Below are 16484 nucleotides of genomic sequence, written 5' to 3'. Positions count from 1 at the left end.
TGCATTGAAAGGTGAGAAAGAAAATAATTAATGTAGAATGTCACTTATAAAACTTGTTTTCTATATTTTCACTCGGAAAGATAATTTCCTAATTATTAAGAAACTTAAACTTTAAGATAAAATTATTTTTATAAATTTTGACCAATCAAATATAAAAAAAAAATTAAAATTTTTTTTGAAAAATATTTTCATCCATACCAAACACACCCTTTTTCCCCTTTATAAATCCAGGAGAAGCAAAGAGTAGAAGTGACCAACATAAGAAAAAACACAGCCTAACCAAAGAGGTAACTTTCTGCACCATCTCATTTTATGCTAAACATTACAAAATAATTATCTATGCAAAATAACTCATACTTTTATTTGAGTCTTGAGATTCTTACTTGATATTAGTTTTTATCTTCTATTTTATATTTGGTGTTGAATATTTACTTTGGAGATTGATTATTTCAAAATCGTGCTAGAAAGCTTCATATTGAAAGGTGAAGTGCTCTCTTTACTAAAGGTAACTTCATTCACCCAACTTAACCGTGCGAATTTTAGCATGAATAAAAGAATATTAACCACTCAATCATAACAATCTTCCATGGTTACCATATTACAATTTTAAATATTTTAATATTATACCATTTTGATACTATACTATTTTCAACTCATACACTATTAAAAATAAAGTTTTTTTCTATAGTGGATCAATGAGTAATTTGTGCTATGAAGAAAAAAAATCACTCATTTTTTATTGAACTAGTTCACTGAAAAAGAATGAACGATGGAAAGTAAAATCTCACTGAAATAATGAGAAACACTCTAATTTTTTTTCATATGAAAACATTACAATTTTATTTCTTACTTATTCAGTTAAAATATTTATAGAAATGACCACTAAACATTTTTTAGTAAAAAATATTTTTATTATCCTGATATCTTTCTTTTGTAGGAACCATACATCAAGAAAGGAAAGTTGTCAAAGAGGGATGTCACACTCTATTGAGATTACCCCAATAGATGATCAATGTCCACTTCTTCATCAAACAAAAAAAGATAATGTCTCTCTCTAAAAGTCAAACATATATGCATTACTTTTTTTTTTCTTTTTGTATAAAATGCAAGATTGAAAGTGTTTCAAAATTTAATTAGAATACTAAAAATTTAATTTTATTGTATCATATCATTGTATAAAATGGAACAAGGTAAACCAAAATAATTTTCATATATTCACAACTTAAGGGATCTCAATTTTTTTTTTCTTTTAGCAATTGCCAAAAGTAATAGTAATCCCTTTTATTGGTTGGTAACTATTATATATTTTGTAATTTACAATAATACCCTTTCTCATTCTATTTTCTTCCTTATCCCTATGTATAGAATTTCAAAGATTGAAAATACAAAAAGAACTCACTCTTCTCCATAATCCTTTTTGTAAATATCTCCATAATGTTGCAAAAATAATGATTATGTTCTACTCATTACAGATAGAAGAAGCAGGAAAAATAAATGGTCAATATACCAATAAATCTGCAAATCATATCATTGATGAAAAATTGAAGGATTTGGACAAATATACATCTAAAAAATTCATTGCCATATTCAAAGTAAACGTAGGGCTACGAAAATCAAATCCAGATGCTTATACACCAATGTTGATCTCCATTGGTCCTTACCATAAAAAGAATCCACAACTTGGTTCAATGGAAAAGTACAAATTGATGTACCTACGACGATTTCTCCAGCGTAAAAGGGGGCTTGATGTGGAACATTGCATTACTGAAATTGAGAAACTTAAAGGCATAGCACTAAAGTGTTACGATGATATAGAGAACTTGGACAATGATATCGTTGACAAATTTTCAGAAATACTTTTACTAGATGGATGTTTCGTGGTTGAGTTTATTCGAGAGTGTAGTGGAATGAAGCCTAATAGAGAAGACAAAATAATAAGCACAAATTGTATGATAAACCTTGTACTTCGAGACTTGTTGTTACTAGAAAACCAACTTCCTTTCTTTGTGCTAACCAAGCTTCAATACATGACAAAGGAAGTTGATGAAGTACCAATCACAAAACTAGTAAAGGAGACTTTTTTTTCTATATTACCAAAGATGGCTCATGCATCCTATCTTGAGAGGGAAGGTGATGTCAAATGCATCAAACATTTGCTTCAACTCGTACACATGTCGTCTCATCCTTCATACTATAATTCTTTATGGCATGTTCAAGACTTAAGTTTGAAGATTATATCAAAAGATCAAGACTACCAAACATGGCATGCCAATATGCCTAACGTAACAGAGCTTTGCGAAGCAGGAGTTAGATTTTCAAAAGTTGGAAATACTTATAGTGACCTTGAAGATAGGACAACTTTGTTTGATATCAAATTTGAGAATGGACGGATGCGAATGCCTTGTTTTGAAGTTGATGATGTAACAGAGACCCTCCTGAGAAATCTCATTGCCTACGAGCAACAAACATGTGATGTACTTCCTAAACATTTCAGTGATTTTGCAGTGTTCATGGATTATCTTATCGACTAAGACAAAGATGTGAATGTACTTCGTCGAAAAGGAATCATAAGCAATAATCTAGGAGAGGACAATGAATTAGCTAGCATCTTTAATAAAATTGGGCAAGGGGTCAATGTCTCAAGTGATTTCTATTACAAAGAAGAATGCAGAAAAGTAATTCAACATTGTGAACAACTATGGAACAGAATGAAGGCAAATTTGAGGCACAATTACTTCAATAGTCCTTGGGCAGGAATTTCAACTGTGGCAGCCATAATACTCCTCTTTATGCACAGCTATACAAACTATTCTAGCTTTCATAAGCCTTTTTAAGTAGTTGTTTATATAAAATTATGTGTTTTTAAGGGATTAATATTGTATCGAAGTTGTCTTGATGGATTTCAGAATGTGTTCCATCTTTAATTAAATGATGGGATAATACATATTTTCCCTCCCAAACTTAAATTTGGGGTCCTATGACGATCCTCACATACTAGCTCAAATTGATATAAACACCATGCCCCGAGTCCTAATGTGGCATAAAGAGTGCATAGTAGCTTTGGAGAAGTAGGGGTAGATGAAAAATCGTGAAAAGATGAAAGAAAAACAATATATAAAAATGACAGGACAAAAAAAGTTTTGTGGATCACATGTCGTGTGAGCACCACCTTCCAGCCACAACGGTTTGATTTGTTACATTAAAAATAACTTGCATTACATAATTTCTAAAACCATCCTTGCAAAATTGGTGGGCTATGAAGTCTTACAACAGAGTTCAGAAACTTCTTCTGCAATCAATTCATGTTATTGTTTGTTGGGAGATATGGAAATCTTGAGGGAAGAATAAATTCTATTATTATCATATGATAAAGCACTGTATAGGGAACATCAAATTAAGGTTGACAATTTGTCATTAATGACTCATTTCCTACTATGATTTTTAAACAACATGAAAATGGTCGTCAGAAGAAATTAATCGTGTCGATTTTTTTCCGTTCTCTGCTTCAAAGGGAAATTCAAAATTTAAAATTTATATGTTCATACAGCGACCTCAAGTAAATAATCTGAAAATGTACATAAATTTTGCGATACGAGTGGACATTGACAGCCTTTTATTGCTTTCTCTTTTCTTTTTCAAATCAATTTCTGCAACAAATTAATTGCTTTGGATTATTAACAATAATAGTCCTGGTATATATTGTTGGGATTTATGCAGTTTTGATGATTAACAAAGAAAGATGAAACACGTCAGTCAACATGATCCAAAGGTACACTGTCACAAGCAGTTAAATTCGGGGCAAACTCTTAAAATGAATAAAGACAAGTGTGTTGAAATCAAGGAATGAATGATATTAATTTCGTGATAAATCTCAAGGAAATAAACATTGGGTGAATTAAAGAGAAAGAATCAATGAGTTTGAATTGGGGGATTTGTCGTGAGTGGCCATTGCAACAATTATTGCAGGAGTTTCTTTCTTCAATTCCTCATGTTTGAGGAAGAGGTCATAATCAATTAGTTTCGCATACAATTCTTCAGATGAGATGATGGAATCTCTTGCAACGGAAATTTCACAAAAATTTAACCCATGATCACTCAGTACTTTCACTACCAACTGATTGTTGGTAATTGTAGCACCGGCAGTGGCGAGCTCATTGTAGATAGAGCATACTTAATGGAGATAATTGATGACTGGACGAGAATCCTTTGATAGTCGTGTGAACTAATCATGAAGGCTGAAAATTCACGTTTGGGACTTGTTGGCATAAATCAGGTGCAAGGAGTCCCAAGCAATTAGGAGTGGAGGCAACAACCACGGTTGAAGCAATTGTCAGATCGACAGAAGCCATTATTGCATTCTGGATCAATTGATCCTGGCGGAACCAAGTGTTGTAAGCTAGCTTTGCCACTTCTTTACTATTTTTGTGATAGTTGATGAAGGAGCGGGAGAAGAATTGTCAAGATGTCCGAACAAATTGTGCCCACAAATAAGCATGGAAACAACAACTGTTAGGGTTGCTGCCAGTAGATTCTACATTCCTTACGTTCTCAAGCATGTTAAGAGTGAGTTTGTGATGGTAGTCAAAGCGTGAAAAAGAATCCCTGAGAATTTAGATGTGAGCTATGATACCATATAAGTAATAGAGCAAGATGAAACAAAAGACTGTTTTATTATTCGATAAAGAACTAATATATAAATTCCTACCATGGAAACTAAACCAATAAATTAGGAAAATAAGAGAATAAACTCTTAAAGTGGTGCATACATATCTAACAACCTATGTCGTAAAACAGTAAACAGTAACAACATGTGAAGTGCAATAACAGTAATTACGTTCTAATAATAACCACACCTCAAAAATATTAATTTACTCAGAACTAGAGAATCACTGAGACAATTCCACTCCATTTTTTATTTTTTTACATTATTTATCTTACTCTAGTTGAACCTAATGTCATAAGCTTTAATTCCATTGTCTCCAAAAATACCAAAGTGTCTCTCAAACTCCTCCCCACTTTTTCCATTCTCATCAAACATATCAAACAAAAAAATGTCCAAGCCAACTCCAGGCCTCTTAGGCGTGCCAACATTGTTCAAAGCTCTTCTCACAATATTTTCATTATAAGTAAAGGCATTGTCAATGCTCGCGCCATCAGTTCCAGAAGTTGGCCATCCTGTCTCTGTGACCATCACAAGAATATCGTTAAATCCTTCCTTCTCCATGGCATAAACAAATGCATCAATGGAAGCATCAAACATGTTGTCATAAGCCAATTCTTGTCATATTCCACATGTATGATGACCTATTTAATAGTGCATGGTCCAATGAAACATACTTTGGATTGTTAATGTAAGTGAAAAAGGGGTAAACATTCACCATTAATGGCGATCTTGTGTCACGTAGAAATTGTAATAAAGGAACAAGAAATTGTTTGACATTAGATTCAAAAGTTCCAGATGAAGGAGGGTATGAATTGGAAAGTATGGTAGATGCATGAGAAGAACTGAAGAAGAAACCTTAATGGTTGTAGCTAGGCCTAATGTTTGAAGAGCATGATAAAGTTTTGAAATTGAAGGAACTATATAAGGGGAGTAAAATGGATCTTTAAGGAATATTTCATTGCCAACTACTAAATATTTAACTTGATTAGGAGAAACATAGGCAAAAATATTTGATTGTAGCCATTTTATGGAGGTTTTCACAGGACTATTAGCTAGGGTAGGTAAGATTTCATTAGGTACTCCAATCAAAAGATCAATTCCAGTTCCAGAAAATGGTTGTAATACTTCTGGATGAGGATTGAATAGACGAATTCTCGAAATGTCATTTTCTTTTATGACATTGATAGCTTCTGATGGTGGTGGAAGGTTTGTACCTACGCGGCCATAACATACTCCAATTGTTGCTTCAACTGCAAGGAATTAAATCACTAAGGTTATGGAATTGTAGGAGACACAAAATTGAAAAATGAGTATTGAAAGTTCACATTTTTATTTTACACTATTAGGTTAAAATAAGTTTAACATAAATACATTGATAGTGTAATTAAGTAAATGTTGACATTAATTGTTTAGTACCCTAGCAAGTTGTTAGTACCTGATAGCGTAAAAAATTTACACGATCGATGAATACTGGTTGAACTCTAGACTAATTCCTATTGTTGGTAACTATTCATGTAGTCTATACGGTAAATATTACCTCCTCCATTTAAAAAAGAATGACATAGTTTCCTTTTTAATCTGTTTCAAAAAGAATGACCCATTTCCTTTTTTGGCAACACTTTAACTTCAACTTTTCACGTGACATGTTTAAGACAACAAGATTAAAGGACATTTTGGTACATTTGACATTTCTTCTTTCTTTTCTTAAACTCCATTCCAAGTCAAATTAGGTTATTCTTTTTTAAACGGATGGACGATGGAGTAATATATTTACTCTTGACTTCTCAAATCTCAGATTTAGCGTCAATATAATATAATTCCCAGTATATTATATTTAACGTCAATAATAAAAATGAGTATTTATAACCAACATCCTATATAAATATTGTTAAAGGCTTTAGCGACTCCAGAATTAATGAGATTAACTCAATTACTGCTAAATGTCTCTTTTGTTATAATGATATTAAAATATACTTTTAAAGTTTTTACACTGTCGAATCATATAAGTTAAGACTTCGTTGAAAAAATTGTATTGGAATTAGAAGAGGAGGAATATAAATGATCATTAGGAACCTGTGGAATAATTCCAATGAAGAATGAAGGCACAGTATATAACCAAAAGGACGTCTTGAATTAACATTCCCATAAGTGTACTTGATTTCTTCACTAAATTTCTTTTCTCTTTGCTAGGAGTTCTGGGAAATCTACAACATAAAATATCATGGGGAGACATGGTTCAGATTATTCTCTTCTACGTAATTTTCTTCATGAGTATGGTTCTTGGTTACTTCTTAGTGTGGTTTGGTTGAATTCTAGGTTGATACTCAAGTATACTTCTTTTTCGTTTTTTATAATGAACTAATTCTAAAAGTTTGTAAGTTTTTTAAAACAATTCAACTTCATAAGTTGTTAAATTTTAAACTATCGAAAAGAAATTTTATTAGATAAAATTACTTAATTAATTTATAATAAAATTTAATGAAGTATAAACTTTACCTCCGATTTAATTAGAACTTTCCGCATACTTGAACGTAGAGCTATTCATGGTTATGGTTAAAAAGTCAATTCGAATTATAATCCGAACCAAATTTTAAAAAAAATGATATTTGGTTTGGTTTGATTTGGTTAGGTTTGATTTTAAATTTTGAAAACCGATAATATTTGGTTTGGTTTTGGTTTTACTAAATACAAACCACAAAAATAACCAAACCGGACCGAGAAATTAGATATACAAATTTTATAATTATTTATATATTTTCATAAATTAAATACAAATATTTTGTTAAATTTTAATTAACTTAACTCTTTAAGTTTACCATTTTCTCAAGCCCAACACTTTAAATTTTAGCCCAACTATTACAACCCTAAATCCAAGTCCCTCAAAATCCATTACATTAGTCTTTACCTATCCTACCTCACATAAGATAGTCACACTTTCTATTAATTGAATCACTTTGTTCGTGTAATAATAACTCTATTATTGCTTAATTGCTTAATTGAACCCACAGTTAGGGGTGTGCATCGATCGATTCAGTTTTATGTATTATCGGTTCGATTTATCAGTTTTCAGTTTTTAAATACACTAAATCAATAACCAAAATAATAAGATATTTTTTATCGGTTTTGGTCCTTAACAGTTTGGTTTTTGGTTTAACCAATAAGAAAAATGCTTAGAAAATAAATATATGACTTCTCTAATAAATTTAACATGACAAGACAATAATGTAACTTTACAAATGCTCATAAAATAGAAACAATAATAACAAATATGAAAAGAACTATACCTGTGTAACACAAAGAGAAATTAAGAGGAATAGGGTTCTTACCTTAGGTTTTGACGATTTGTATAATGTAAAGTTGTGAACTCAAAGTCACATTGAAGTATATTTTGAAGGCTAAATCACAAAGACATAACTAGTAAGATGTTGAGATAAATATTTAATACTTATGTATAGGTAAAAGTTGTAAATTAGTATAGTCTTAATTGTTTATTGGCTTACCCAATAACCCAATAGTGAAAACCAATACCAAACCAATAACTCAATAATTTTTTTTTATAAAACCATTACAAAATCGTTAACCCAATAACCCAATAACAATAAATCAATAACACTTTTTTTGGTTCGATTTATTGGTCGGTTCGACTTTCGCACACCCCTACTCTTGGTAGATTTAATGTGGATTGCTCATATACTAGGTGACTGTGTCTATCAAGATACGTATGTCCTCAAAAAAAATATTACTTTCAAATTTAAAAAAATAGAAAAATCGAACCAAACCGACGGTAATTTTTTTTCATTTTGTTTGATTTGGTTTTAGAAATTTAAAAACTTACTAGATTGATTTTATTTTTAGTTTAATCAATAACTGATCCAAACTTAACCACGAATGCCCCTACTTGAATGAGCCTCACAAGTCACAAGATAATTAGCCTTCTAAAGGTTAAGTTTAACACACAAGTTGATCCTAGGAATAGTGGCTACTGAAATTGTCAAATTAATACTCGAAAATACCTATAACTATTTATAATATAAATCTAGGGGAAAAGGGTCTGAAAAATACTTCAACTTTAGCCGAAATTGTTGTTACGATACCAAACTTTACGGAGGACCTATTACCCCCTAGACTATTTAATACCGTATTTTAAATATATATATATATTTGCCCAGGTGGTCAAGTGCGTGAAAGCACGACGCACAGGCGCATAGGGAACACAATAATTTTTTTTATGCCCAATCAATAAATGTCACATATCAATACAGTGATTAAACTATATCTGTTTCTTTTTACCTCTAATTCTAATTCATTTTACACCCTTTCTCTTTCGCTGGAATACAAATCTGAAAACCACCATTGAAGGGCTTAACAAGTAAGCTTTGTATTAAACAAATTATATTCTTTAATTTCAGATTTTTTTCTTTGTTGGTCTTATTTGTTCTATTGTTATTTAAGGCTTCTAATTTCTTTTCTCAGATTTCTAAAAAAAAATTGTTAGGGTTATCCATGGAAGATGTAAAATTGGATTTGAATAGCATTTGTTTTGATAAAGATGATCCAAAGTTGAATGAAGAAGTGCAATGCTTTCACGGTTTGTTGCTCCCTTTGAAAACTTCTTGGTCTGATAATAATCTGGGTAGAAGATTTTGATCTTGTCCATACTATGAATCACAAAAGTGTAAATATTTTCGATGGAGGGATGATATGGTTAATGAACGATTTAAGTTCATCATTCATAAGTTGGTGAAGAAAATGAAGGACGTGAATGAACTATTAGTTGCAAATGTAAATAAAATGAAGGAGATGGAAGAAATCAATAGTTATAATGATAGACATTACGGAGATGGAAGCTCAATCTGTCTTTACCCAGTTGGAAGAACAATCTAGTGTGAAACAGATGGGAGGAGTGCTTTCAGACTGTGAAGAGGTAGACAAACTGATTGAGGTGAAGAAGAAATGGAGTAGCTTCTGTAGCCTTATTGACAAACCCTAACAATTTTTACTTCAACAAAATCAGCAATAACGTCAATAGTAACTAAACCTAGATAATTTTTGCTAAAAAATTCAATTCTAAGGTTAGACGACATGAAAAAGGACTAACCTTTAAGAACTACTACTTTCTTAGTTCAGTTCAGGAATAGTCACATAACGATTTCAGACACGCTATCAAGAAACACGATTTCAGACACACTATCAAGAATCCTCAACAACTTACACGATTTGGTCTTTGATTTCTTCTTTGGCCTAAGTGAAAGAAAATTTTGGGAACGAGACAGGTTTAGGAGTGATGATTGATTTCCTCTTTTTTGACATTTCAAATATATTTATTAAAAGGGAACGTATTGACTAATTTGATTAATTTTATGAATTAAAATGCGCGTGTGACACACTCAATTAAGATAGACTAAGTATGGGCAAATATATATATTTAAAATACGGTATTAAATAGTCTAGGGGGTAATAGGTCCTCCGTAAAGTTTGGTATCGTAACAAAAATTTCGGCCAAAGTTGAAGTATTTTTCAGACCATTTCCCTAAATCTAGATATAGATAAGGTAATGTGGCACCTCTCTATGGCCTTCAAATAGATTTATCTTTTTCCTTTTTTAAAAAAACTTTTTTTCTCATTTTAAAATTAATTGTGATATGTAAAAATAAAAATGTCACTCTTTAAATGTGTTAGTTACACCTCTTAAATATAGTTTCTCCTCCCTCCCCTATAGTATGTTACATAGTTATTATTGTATTGTTGGAGTTTGAGCTTTTAATATAATATAAATAAATAAATATTGATATAAAATGTAGAAGATATACTACATTGGATGGTTTTAGTTGGAGTATTATATTAATTTAACATTTAAGTTATAGAGTGTTCAAATTCCACTGAACTTTGAGATAATTCTCAACATCTGTAAATCACACTTGAGTGTTTAAGAAGAAAAGAATAGAAAACTTAAAAAAAAATCGTAGTTTAGAATGTGAGAAAACTCCTCCTTTTATAGTTAATTACAAAGGGCAGTATGAACATGTGCTAATTGTGTTTAATAATAAAAGTCACAAGCCTTCAGAAAAGTCACAACCCTTTGAAAAGGTCACAACTCATCGGAAAAGTCACAACTCTTTGAAAAGGTCGTAATCATTCAATGAGAAAAGGTGTGTGATTTTAAAATAAAATAAAATAATATAAATAAATATAATATAAAACATAGAAGATATACTAAATTTGGTGTTTTAAGAATTAATTAAGAACAATAGAAAACTTAAAAAAAATCGTAGTTTTAAAATGTGAGAAACCCCTCTTTTATAGCCAACAAAGGGTAGCATGAAAAAATATTTATTGTGTCATATCAAAAAAGTCACAACCCTTTAGAAAAGTCACAACCTTTCAGAAAGGTCATAACTCATCGGAAAAGTCACACCCTTTGAAAAAGTCATAACTCATTAAAAAGTCATAACTTTTTGGAATCGTCACGACCATTCAATCTGAAAATGTCTGGTTTTAATATAATATTTTATAGTATAAATAAATATGATATAATATAATATAAAATATAGAAGATATATAAAATTTTGTGATTTAAGTCGGGGGTATTATAATAAGTTAACATTTAATATATATATATATATATATATATATATATATATAAATATATTTGTCTAATTTTAATTTGATACGAAATTTTAAAAAAAATAAAGAAGACTTTTAATTTAAGGATATGCACATTATACAAAAATATTTTCTTATCTTTGTGGTCTTAAACATGTAACATGAAGTGTTAGAATTAAAGAATATCCACATCTCCCCCCACAAAAAGAAACATTTTATTATAAACAAATAAAAATAAAAGTACAACAAATAAATTTAAAACGGAGGACTACTTATTAAATCTAGTTTTGACTCTTCAAATAAGTTTTTGATCAATTTTTTTTCTCCAACAATTTGATATTTTTCATAGTTTGTGCAACAGAAAATCATTGAACTTCTTGTTAAGTAGAAGTTGTTGCAAAAGTATATATATGGCAATGAAAATGAGTACACATTAAGGGTGTGTTTGGTATGAAGGAAAATGTTTTCCTGGAAAACAAGTAGACTTTGGACTTTTCTCATGTTTGGTTGGAGAGTAGAAAATATTTTCCGGAAAAGATTTTTGTGTGTTTGATTTATGAATGAAAAATACTTTTGAGAAAATATCTTTTATTTTTACTAGAGAGTAGAAAATAATTTTTGAATTGAAATTGAAAATAATTTTTAAAAATAAACTTAAATTTTTTTGGGGGAAGAATGGGGTAGTGGGGTGGGGTGGGGTTGGGGTGAGATGGGGTAACAAAATAAAATTTTGAAATTAAAAATATTTTTATAAACAAACTTAAATTTTTTTTGGAGGGGGTGGGGTGAAAAAATAAAAATTTGAAATTGAAATTATTTTTTAAAAACAAACTTAATATTTTTTTTGGAGGAGGTGAGGGGGTGATTGGGGGGATCACGGTTAGGGGGTGGGGGTGGAAACATAGAAAATTGAAATTGGAAATATTTTTTAAAAACAAACTTTAAATTTATTTTTTTTGGGGGGGGGGGGGGGGGGGTCGTGAGTTGAGGTTAAAAAATAAAAATAGGAAATTGGAAATATTTTTTAAAAACAAACTTTAAATTTTTTTTGAGGGGAGGGTGGGGGGTGGGCTGGTAGGGGGGTGGGGTCGGATGAAAAATAATTTTTGAATTAGAAAATATATTTTTGAAACAAACTTTAATTATTTTTTTTTTTGGGGGGGGGGGAGGGTAGGGGGTGAGGGTGGGTAAAAAAATTTAAAATTGAAGTTAAACAATTTTTTTTAAAAAAAAAAACTTTAAATTTATTTTTTTCGTCGGAAAAAAATGATTTTTTCAAAAAAAAAAAATTGTAATTTGAAGTTGGAGGAAAGTTTTGGAAAATGTTTTCTTTAATTTTTGAAGGGAAGTCATTTTCCTTGAATTTGAGGAAAATGAGTTGATTTGGAAAACATTTTCCAAACATTTAACCCAATCAAACATGAGAAAATTAAAAAATATTTTCCTTCATACCAAACACACCCTAATTATCTAGATAGTCTTCTCGTTTGAAGTTGAGTTATTCCATTCTCCTTGTTGCATCAAGTTTTGTTGATATATTTAATTTACCGATAATAAAAAAAATTGTAATTGCTTAATTGAACAATTCTCACAATATTTCTTGTTTTAAGAAGAGAAATAATAATAAAATAACATAAAACATCGTAGTTTAAAAATGTGAGAAAAATTCTCTATTGATAGCCAAGAAAGATAGTATGGAAAGTTGTTTATCGTACCTTATCAGATAAGTCATAACCCTTTAGAAAAATCACAACCATTCGGAAATGTCACAATTTATCGAAAAAGTCACAACTCTTTAAAAAAGTCACAATTCTTCGGAGAAGTCACTACCTGTCAATGTGAAAAGACGTCACCTTTTAATAAAATATAGAACATATAAATAAAATATAAAATATAGAAGAAATACTAAATTAGGTGTTTTAAGTTAGAGAGTATATATATATACACGACCGATTTTTAATATATACAATAAAGGAATTAATTTACAATAAATATAATCATATTTTATCTATATAAAAAATAGTCAAAAGTCATAGAAAATATACACAGACTATACAATATAATTTGCCAAAGGTCATAAAAAGCATACAACTATGATACCCCGTAACTTAAAATACATTTGCGGCTCGTAAACACCAATCCATATATGTTATATCAGGGAAAGTATATCATTGAAAATGGTTAAGCATACCATATAACCCTTATATCTATTCATTTGAAGGGTCAAACAAAAATTTTAGGCCAAAGAGATCATTAAAGAAAAGATTCAAGTTTAAAGGTTCATTATGGAGGAATACTACAAATGATCTCATTTCTCAGCTGAATTTGAACGAGCATATCTCCTAATATATGAAGAGTAAGAGGACCTACAACCAATCAAATTAAAGGTATTTGAGTCTAGTTTTCAGCAAAACAAACCGCTCGTTAAAGCAATATCAGAGTAAAAAGTTATGTTCATTCTACGACAAACTCGCGCATTGTCCAATCACTGCGGGACATGTGGCACTTTAGAGAAAGTCGGCCAAACTTGTTGTTTTTATATTAGAAGTTTGGGATATACTTTCTCATATAATCAAGAACGTGTAAGGACTGGTTTCAAGTTATTTCTTCAAGCTTTTCTCACCTTCAATCCTCCAAAGATTAAGGTAAGTTGGTTTTCTTCTAGAATCAAGTGTCTTCCTCTCCATGGACCTATAGATATACTTAGCTAAATATTTTCTTGAAGGAAAAAGTATTGTTATTGGAGTATAGAAAAGGGCAGGGGCTGCTTTTCTTGGATATATAGGTATGACTCATCTTCTATCTCCATAAATAGTATTCCAAGAATGCTTTAAGTATAATTTGCGGGTAGGACTCACGGGACGGTGATAGGAAGCCGTGAGTCCATGTTTTACCCATGGTAGTTGATGTTTTGGTGAGGAGGGAGTTTGTAGAAGGTTGTGTTGGCTGTTGTTTTGACCAAATGAGGGGTCAATGATATTGTATTGGGGAAGTAAGTTGGTTACGATAAAATGGAAGGCTAGGTATAGAGAACGCGACTCTTATAGTTCTTGAAAGTTTGTTGCTCACCAAGAGTTTGATGAAATGCCTAAATCGCTAAGAATATATTGTAGCTAGTTATATGAGCTCATATTATTTTAATTTATGGCATTAGTTCTCTACCAACTTAAACTATAAGCTTATAAAGGAATTCGACATCGTTAACAAAGAACCCGTGGAATGGTGTTCGGAGACCATGAATTTTACTTTTTATATTAAGTGTGGATGATTAAGGGGGATGGTTCTTTGTGGTTAAAGGATTTAAGAGTAATACTGAACATGTAAATAAGTCATAAGCCTACTTGGAAAGTAGAGAAAGAGAAGGGTGTGGCAATATGCCATTCATCTAAGGTAATTGTTGAGATTGTCGCTCATGAACTATTATTGTGTTTTGGCCTTGTTGCTATTCTTGATTAGTTTCTTATACTATCGTTTTTATGGTTTTATGTTATAGATAAAGTTGTCAGCAGAGGAGTTTGACGACGTAGATAGTAAGTCTCGTAGTAAGGTATGTAAAGCTAAAACCTTTTTTGCCCTTAAGGCACGACCTAAACTAGCATGTTCTTTCGATAAATGTCACTAGAGATTCTATGATACTTGAAAGAAAGTTATCGTATTTTATAAACCCTCTCGTGTTGAGTCCTAAACCTATAGAGTTACAGTACTCTTCAAGGAAGCAATATGTTTCACACAACTATATTTGTCTACAGTTGAAACTCTTAGAAGTTAGCGTTGTACATGTTGCTTAAATTTAAAGAAAGCAGTTGGCCACAGACTGTGCGTAAGTGTATAGGTCACAAGATAAATGATTCTCATGCTAAAGAAAGTAATCACAAATTGTGGCACGAGATATGTGATTAATGAATTAATTGTTATAAATATTTGCATGCAGTTGAGATTATAGACTACTCTGCAGTGTCGGGTGGGTATTTTTAGGGCTACTACGTGCGATGCTAATCTATTCACAGAATTTAGATATAGTCAGCTGGAATTTTCCGTCGTGGATTTGATACAGGCCTGCAGACAGACCATACAAGAGCCCTAGGGTGTACCTTGATAGACCTCGTTACCTATACTATGAGATTTCACGCGTGGTCGTGACAGTGGGCTACAGATTCCATATAGGGTTCACTAATCGTTGTCAGTATGCCATCAATGTGATTCCCTAACAGTCAGTTTTACAAAGAGCAAAGAAGTGATATAATGAAGTAAAGATACCACTTAGGCAAATTATAGGGATTCTATATATAAATGATTAAGCCACGAAATGTTAGATGAGGACCCTTGAGGTTTGTAACAATTCCAGTTACGGATTATGTCTTCTGCATGCATATGCTCAGATTTGCCTATCTTGATATTTGATGCATTTTCGCATTCTTACATGTCTACTTGTTATTCTATTTATTTTACATACCAGTACATGTTTTATATGTACTGACGTCCCTATTATTGTGGTGCTTCATTTGTGTCACTACAGGCTCAGGTACTCAGGACGACAAACATTTTCAGTAGACTAGAGACTTCCAATTTAGCAGTTGGTAAGCTCCACCTCTACTTGGAGCTATCAGATATTTAGAGCCTATATTTTGCTACGTATGTATATATATCAAAATGGGTATGTCGAGGTACTGTCCCGACTAGTTATCAGAATCTCATATGCATACTCTTTAGAGACTTCTTACACTTAGTTTTGTTTCCATTGTAAAGTAGCCCAGTGGGCCCTTTTGTTATCTATGATTTAGTATTTTCTTCATATAGGTTCTGCTGCTTATGAATCTACAACTTTGGCATGAGATTAGTAAAGATAATTAGCAGGTGCTTGTGTATATCCTTGATGTACACCCCTTTCTAGTTAGGGGTGTGACAAACTTGGTATCAGAGTACAAGGTTCAAGTGTCTCAGGGAGTCTATTAAGCTGTGTCTAGTGGGACCTTTCTTATAAATGTGTTCCGCGCCATATTTATAATTTAGGGACTACATAGGCATTTAGGAATCTTACCTTCTTTCATAATCTAGATCGTGTGATACAGCTAAGTCATAGAACGTTAATTCTGACTCAAACTCTTTTTTTCATTTGTGATTCAGATCATGTCTAGTACAGACAAGGATAATGAAGGCCCGAGGTCCATTACTAATAATACTTAGAAGGCAGCCATTTTAGAGCAGTCCCAACTAGTAG

The 16484-nt window shown here is 31.4% G+C and overlaps 2 pseudogenes; one reads left to right on the top strand and one right to left on the bottom strand.

Annotated features, from left to right (window-relative positions):
- The first annotated feature begins 272 nt into the window (after positions 1-272).
- On the top strand, positions 273-2838 carry LOC125833787 (putative UPF0481 protein At3g02645; annotated as a pseudogene).
- A 2101-nt stretch (positions 2839-4939) lies between these two features.
- On the bottom strand, positions 4940-6809 carry LOC125833788 (glucan endo-1,3-beta-glucosidase-like; annotated as a pseudogene).
- Between the last annotated feature and the right edge of the window lie 9675 nt (positions 6810-16484).

This window comes from Solanum verrucosum, unplaced genomic scaffold (genome assembly GCF_900185275.1).
Source record: "Solanum verrucosum unplaced genomic scaffold, falcon-dt-bn FXZP01000107.1, whole genome shotgun sequence".
Lineage (NCBI taxonomy): Eukaryota > Viridiplantae > Streptophyta > Magnoliopsida > Solanales > Solanaceae > Solanum > Solanum verrucosum.
This window is presented reverse-complemented; position numbering and strand designations above follow the sequence as displayed.